Genomic DNA, 7,531 nt, shown 5'->3' on the forward strand with positions numbered 1-7,531 from the left:
GAATCTGAAATTATTGAATTTTTCGATTCCCTTTGTATCTCGGTTATCTTATAACTTATCGATAAGGTGAAAACGGTGTCCCGTACAGTTTTTCACGTAGAATGCAGTGACGTAACTAGTTTTTCGTTAGAATCTGTCGACATTTTGTATATTATTTTATTTTCCTTGTTACGGGCTTTCTAAAATACTGTTACGTTTTTCGTCGGTTCCGTGTGGATAGAAAGTCACAATTTATTTAAACACTATTTATTTAACACTAATTAACAAAAACAATAACGATAAAAGACTTATAGAACTATTTACAAACGATTTATAACTAAGAATTTATTTTGAATTTTAGCGCGTCAACCGCACTGGTATATTTATAACTGCCCTCTCTTGGCCACTGCCGCCGGCTTTTATACCTACAGCAAAAGAAATCTAGAATAGTCCATAGATCGTTAGGCGCATAGAGAAGGTTTTCGAATGTTCTCGTATGTACTAGTCCATTCTAGTGGGTCTCGATTCTTCTCGAACGCTTCTTGATTTGGCAACGCGTAGGCCTCGACCCATTTGCTGAAGTAATCCATTACTACCACAATGTATTTGTTGCCATCGTTCGTCTCCGGGAAAGGACCAGCCACGTCGATCGCTATTCGTTCGAAGGGACTACCAACATTGTACTGGCGCATAGTGGCTTTACCACGCTTTTGAGGCCCATTTATGGCTGCGCAAATATCACATTTCTTACACCACACAGGCCCTCACATCTTCTTTGCAGTTCACCCAGTAGAACCGTTCACGCAGCTTGCCAAGTGTCTTGGTAACACCAAGATGTCCACCGCTGGTTCCATTGTGAACTTCCGCCAAGACTTCCGGGACCCTCTTCTTTGGAATGACGATCTGCCTTCTCTCTTCTTGTCCCTCTGGTCTCTCAATCACACGGCGAAGTAATCCGTTATCTATTACCAATGAATTCCACTGGGACCAGTACGACTTCACGTTCGGCGAATATCTGCAAACTTCCTCCCACGTTGGTCTCTGGTCCGCGTTTTTCCAGTTAATCACCAAGCCCAACTCTGGATCACTGATTTGGTCATTTGCAAGATCTTCGGTTTGCCAACTATCACCAACCACAGTCGTCCTTAAGACTTTCACTTCTTTCTCTTCTTTGTAACGATTTCCCATCTGTCCGCAATTCCAACAGCGAATCGGTCCCCCCTTCTTGCTCATATACTGATCCAGTACTTTCCGCACAATCCTTTCCACTTTGGAATCGTCGGAACTCTCCTCAACAGCCCGTACAAATCCTAGAGACCTAGAGCATTCTTTCGCGGCCTCAAATTCCAGGGCACGTGCTAGGGCATCTCCCAAATGCGTTGGATGAGCTAAAAGAAGTGTTTGCCTTGTCTCGTTGTCACGTAAACCATCAATAAAAGCCTGTACTGTTAAGCGCTCCATAACATTTTCGGGCATAGCAGGGTACGCAAGGCGAACGAGGCGGGCTACGTCGGCTTCAAACTCCTGCAGAGACTCATTTGACTTTTGAATGCGATTTTTTAGCTGGGAATGATAGACATGTTCCAAATGAGCTTGGCCGTACCTCATTTCTAAATGTCGTACCAATTGCTGATAATCTCCCTGTTCCGATGGTGACAATGTCTGCAGGATATCAGTCGCATCTCCTCGTAGTGCAACAGTCAAAGCGGTAGCCTTTTCAGCGATTGTCCATCCGTTCGCTCTCGCAGCGGCCTCAAACTGGCAAAAATAATTGGCCCAAGCGGTTTTTCCGTCAAACTGTGGAGGCTTAATAACTGACTTTGAGATATACTTATTTTCGACTAGTTTCGGCCCCTCCGATGTTTCTTGACATTTTGGTGAATTTGACTTCGCTATTTCTTCTCTTAAAATTTCGATTTTTCTATTTACATCTTCCTCAATCTCTGTTATTTTGTCTTGTGTATCTGTTATCTTCTCTTCTAATTCCCTGGAATTTTCCACAATCTTATCTTTCAAACTGTCTTCTAAGTTAATTATTTTACTATTCAAATTGTTCAAGTTGTCGTCTAATTTTTGAGAATTCTCTGTCATTTTATTTTCTAATTTTTGTAGGCACGAGTCAAGGTCACCTTCCAACTCAAAGCAAAATGTGTCAGGATCCTCACCTTCCTCCACCAAAACGTCTCTCAGTCTAGCTTGCAAAATGCTTTTCCTTCCATCTGTCTCGCACTCTCTCTCTTCCAAAATGCATTTCAGTTCGGACACTTTCAAGTCTTTCAACAATTTTTTTAGAGCCATGGTCAGTCTCTATTTTTCTTGTCTATCACACACGCCACACTTGACACCAATTGTTACGTTTTTCGTCGGTTCCGTGTGGATAGAAAGTCACAATTTATTTAAACACTATTTATTTAACACTAATTAACAAAAACAATAACGATAAAAGACTTATAGAACTATTTACAAACGATTTATAACTAAGAATTTATTTTGAATTTTAGCGCGTCAACCGCACTGGTATATTTATAACTGCCCTCTCTAGGCCACTGCCGCCGGCTTTTATACCTACAGCAAAAGAAATCTAGAATAGTCCATAGATCGTTAGGCGCATAGAGAAGGTTTTCGAATGTTCTCGTATGTACTAGTCCATTCTAGTGGGTCTCGATTCTTCTCGAACGAATGAATCATTGCGGTGTCTATGCGATGTTAAGGTCATCCGAGGGCGGGCCATATTGTGAGGTTAGGTCGAGTCCACACCGGCTCGCAACAATACTTACATATTTTCACAAACGGTGTAAAAATGCATTATTTAACTTTATTACATAGTCGGCTGGTTTAAATTAGGTAATCAAAATAATCAACTAATTTATTCGATGTAAAATGTGGCTTATTGGCTATTCCACGCTAATTTTTATGTATAGTTATAATATAACTCTAAAATAAGAGCCGTTTAGCAGTTTAGCAGTACCTAAATAAGTAAGTATACCTAGAGTATACATATTATAATTTATAAAGCTCATAACAAGGCAAATAAAATAAAAAATAATATATAGAATGTCCTGTTTAAAAAAGAACATAAGTTTGAGTCATTTTTCGAAATAGACAGCTCCCAACGAAGAACTAGTTTCGTCACTGCATTCTACCTGAAAAACGAGACACGGGTGGTGGGTAAGTACTCAATAGGTAGAAAAATACAAAATTAGAGTATCCGGTACTAATACCTGTACATTTAGATGAACAGTCTAATTTTATAAAAGGTATTTCCAACGATAAGGTATATCCGGTATAATACCAGAAATATACAAGTAATATCAGGAATATATCTACAACATTCCTAATATATATTGGTATATTCCTGTTCCCGGTATTATACCGGGTATTTACTATGCGGTCGTCGGGAATTCCTTTTATAAAATTAGGATGTTCATCTAAATGTACAGGTATATACATATATACTCAGATTTTATTTATCTACAAATTGGGTACTTACCCACCGCCTATCACTGACCCTTTTCACCTTTTTGATAAGTTATAAAATTATCGAGATACAAAGGTGATCGAACAATGCAAAAATTTCTACTAATTAAAAAATAAAAAGTATAAAAGAAAGAAATAAGAAATAAATTTGAACTAAGGAGGCTAGGATAAATCTGTGTGTAGCATATTTAGTTTCATAATAAGTAGAACAATGATGTGAAAACGGCATCTTTATATCTCTATTCATAAACCAGAAACCCCATAAAACACACAAAAATGGGACACCCTGTACATTTAGCAATCGCCAGTCGATATAAAAATAGATATCACACACAATAATCTTAAAAATGGAAGGAAAAGACAATATTGTCTTCATATTTGTGAGGAAATACATGTCCATATTTATGTAATCGTAGCGACAAAAATGAAAAAATAGAAATAGTGTGCATGATGCCTTTACAAAAATATCTGAAGAAATGGGGATTGACATCAACGTTTAATTAGTATGTCATATTTCATAGTTTCGATATAAATGACATAATAAACTTTACTCTATTGTTGACTCGCCTTGTAGATACATAGTGATATTCGAGTATCTTGTACATGATACTGAAATATCCGGATTTATTAAAAAAAATTATATTATTAAAATTCAATTTTTATTTTTGACACGACAAAGAATTGCCGTTTTATAATAAAAATTTTAGAGGTTACTAGATATTTCGTAATAAACATGTAGCTCTGCTATATTAAAAATATTTTGTGGTGTGTTGTTGCATAATCGACTAATTTCCAAGCATCGAATGGACGAAGGAACGAAGCGAAGAGACGAAGTAACGCGATGAAGGGACGAAGGAGCGAAGTGTGAGTATGGGGCTTTTACAAATGCACTATTTAAACTATGTTTTTAAGAGTTATAGAGTTAATCGTATTTCATATGAAAGTTAGCAATTATCGATTTTCTGGGTATTATACAGGGTGTCTTGAATAAGTGCATATATAAGTGGTATTATACATGTGTCTTGAATAAGTGCAAATATTTTCAGGGCTGGTAGATCTCAGTAAAATAAACATATTTTCTCTTTACTATTTTTCAAATAACTCCAAAATAAGCGAGTTATTTTATTTTAAAAATTTCCAAAAAATTTTTTTTTTGCTTAAATTTTGAGAACTACTGCAGCTTTTCGGGTTTTTCTATCTGATAAATTTAATCTACTACCTATGTTGCTATAATTATAAGGTGTGTAGTAAGTGTGTAGGTGTTTTTCAGGTATGTTTTAGTATTTAGTCGTTTTACACAAAGAAATAGTCATTAAACAATATAAAAATACTTCATAACAAATCTAGACATATATACCTTTCATTTAAAAAAAAATCATCAAGATTGGTGAAGCGGTTTCGGCGGAATGGATGTAACAAAAAAACCCTTTGAGCTTTTATATATGTACTAGCGTGTACCAGCGACTCCGTTCGCGTCGAATTAATCATTTGTAATGGTGATGATAAAGCAAAGCAAGAATTTCCATTAACATACAAACTGGATAAAATTTTCTCACATTTATGTCAGTATGAGAAAAGACAATATGTCGATATTATTATATAACTTGGTAATATTTGAGGGGTAGTTTCATCTCGTTGGAATTTGACTTTCAAAAAATCCGTTTGCCAAAAATAAGATTTTTACGTCAAGCAGTTTAAGCAGACTCGTGGTTAAGAAATTACCCAACTTTTTGGAACACCCTGTATGATTTTTTAATAAATTTCAAAATATGTATGTAAAAAAACCAAATAAATTAGGCTTGTCCAAGCGTTTTCCTGAAAGACTAACCGTTTTTTAAATAACCAATATTGTAATATTTGAGGGGCGTTTTCACCCTCTTGGAATTTGAGATTCGAGAAACCCCTCCTTATCGAACCTCTACACCCCACAGTCAATCCGTTTGCCAAAAATCAGCTTTAAACGTCAAGCAGTGTAAGCAGAATCGTGATTACCCAATGGTCATATTTTATGAAACACCCTGTATAAATTATATTATTATATTATAAAAATCTTAAAATATGTAAAACAACAAAATAAAATATACGTGTTTAAGAGTTTTTCCGAAAAACTCACCGGTTTTTAATTTTTCCCTTTAGAATTCGAGTTTCGAAAAATCCATTCTTATCGAACCTCTACACCGTAAAGTCAATCTGTTTTCCAAAAATCAGCTTTTTACGTCAAGCGCTTTAAGCAGGATCGTGATTAATTAATGACCAGATATTTCGAAACACCCTGTATACATTTTTTAATCCCTTCTTATCGAACCTCTACACCGTAAAGTCAATCTGTTTTCCAAAAATCAGCTTTTTACGTCAAGCGCTTTAGGCAGGATCGTGATTAATCAATGACCAGATTTTTCGAAACACCCTGTATGCGTTTTTAAAAAAAATTAAAATATGTAAAAAGACAAAATAAAATATACGTGTTTAAGCGTTTTTTCGGAAACTTGACCGTTTTTTAAATAAAAAATATTGTAATATTTGAGGGGTGGTTTCACCCTCTTGGAACTGGAATTTCGAAAAATCCCTTCTTATCGAACCTCTACACCCTAGAATCAACCTGTATGCCAAAATTGAGCTTCTTACGTTGAGTGGTTTGAGCGGGATCGTGATTAATCAGTATGTCAGTCACTTAAGGATTTTATATATTAGTATAGATGTATGGATGGATTTAACTTCATGCATAAATATTCTCTGTTCCTCAATGAAACGAAAATGAAAATTTTTATTAGTAGAAACAAGAGATGAGCAATACTGCGATTCGTCAATCACAATTGAAACTGCGATTGCGATTTTTAAGTCTCAGCGGCTGTAACCTGCGATTGCGATTTTAATATTTACCAAACCAAATTATTCGTATAAAAATGCTTTTTCTAAATATGCCAATGAGCCACCCTCGTTCCATTTGAAAAAATTGAGATATGATTAAAAATATGATTTGGGCCTCTTTTAACTAACTGGCCAGTTCAAGACGCAAAAAACAATAGACGATCAAATCTTGATCCAATGCATCTTGATTAAAATTAGTCTTTTTAACACAGCCATAACATTCTAGATTGAAATTTAAAATACGATTTTTTTAAGCGAAAATGTCATAAGTTGCCATATGATATGTCATTCCATTAAAAGTGTCATTTTCTATCGAATAAAGCAAAAAAAATACCGAGGGTGTCATTTAAAAATTAAAAGTTGTAGTAATTTCCGGTTAAATTAAATACCATCAATCAATCCTAATTTATGTCATATACTAACATACCAAATCTGGTTTTTTTATCTGAAAAAATAAAAATGTTATAGGGGTGAACCACTCTTGAGAAACACTCGGTATATTATAATCGTGGTCCTAGAAAAATAATATCTTCTCTATAAATAAATAATATCAGAGAGAAAATTCAATCGCAGTTTACTATAAAATGCTTCAATAGAGCACAAAATTACATTCGTAACTATATCGCAAATCGCAACTCCTAAAAATTCAAACTACAGATAGCAATCAAGGTCCCAGTTTACAAAACCACAATCGCAGCAAATTCGCAAATCGCAACTATAGTACATAATACTGGTGGCCTAAATTGAAACTCGCAAATAGACGAAATCGCAATAGCAGTTTCCTATGAGAGCCGATTCAGTTGCGATTGCGATTGGATCGCAGTTTGCGATTTCTTGCTCATCTCTATTAGAAACCTATGAAATTAAACAACGTTCACTATTTAAAAGTCCTTAAAATAATATGTAAAAACAACCAGAATAATGAAAGAAATATTGAATGGTATTCTAATAAAACTGCTGTTGTCAAGATAAACATTTATTATAGTATCTATACAGACATAATTAAGTAATAAAGCCAGCTTATTTTTTAAGCCTCGTTTAATCGTACGAATAAAATAACTTTAAATTGCACAATAACATGCGATTAGAAAAATATTATCTTGAAGTACCTACATTGAATATAAACTTAAGTCTACTTGTAAAAAGATTTAAATCGTATCAGACGGGTACACGATATAATGACCATAAAATTAACAATGAATATACA

Source organism: Sitophilus oryzae, unplaced genomic scaffold, assembly GCF_002938485.1.
Source record: "Sitophilus oryzae breed Bouriz unplaced genomic scaffold, Soryzae_2.0 scaffold_1499_pilon_pilon, whole genome shotgun sequence".
In the NCBI taxonomy this organism is placed as follows: domain Eukaryota; kingdom Metazoa; phylum Arthropoda; class Insecta; order Coleoptera; family Curculionidae; genus Sitophilus; species Sitophilus oryzae.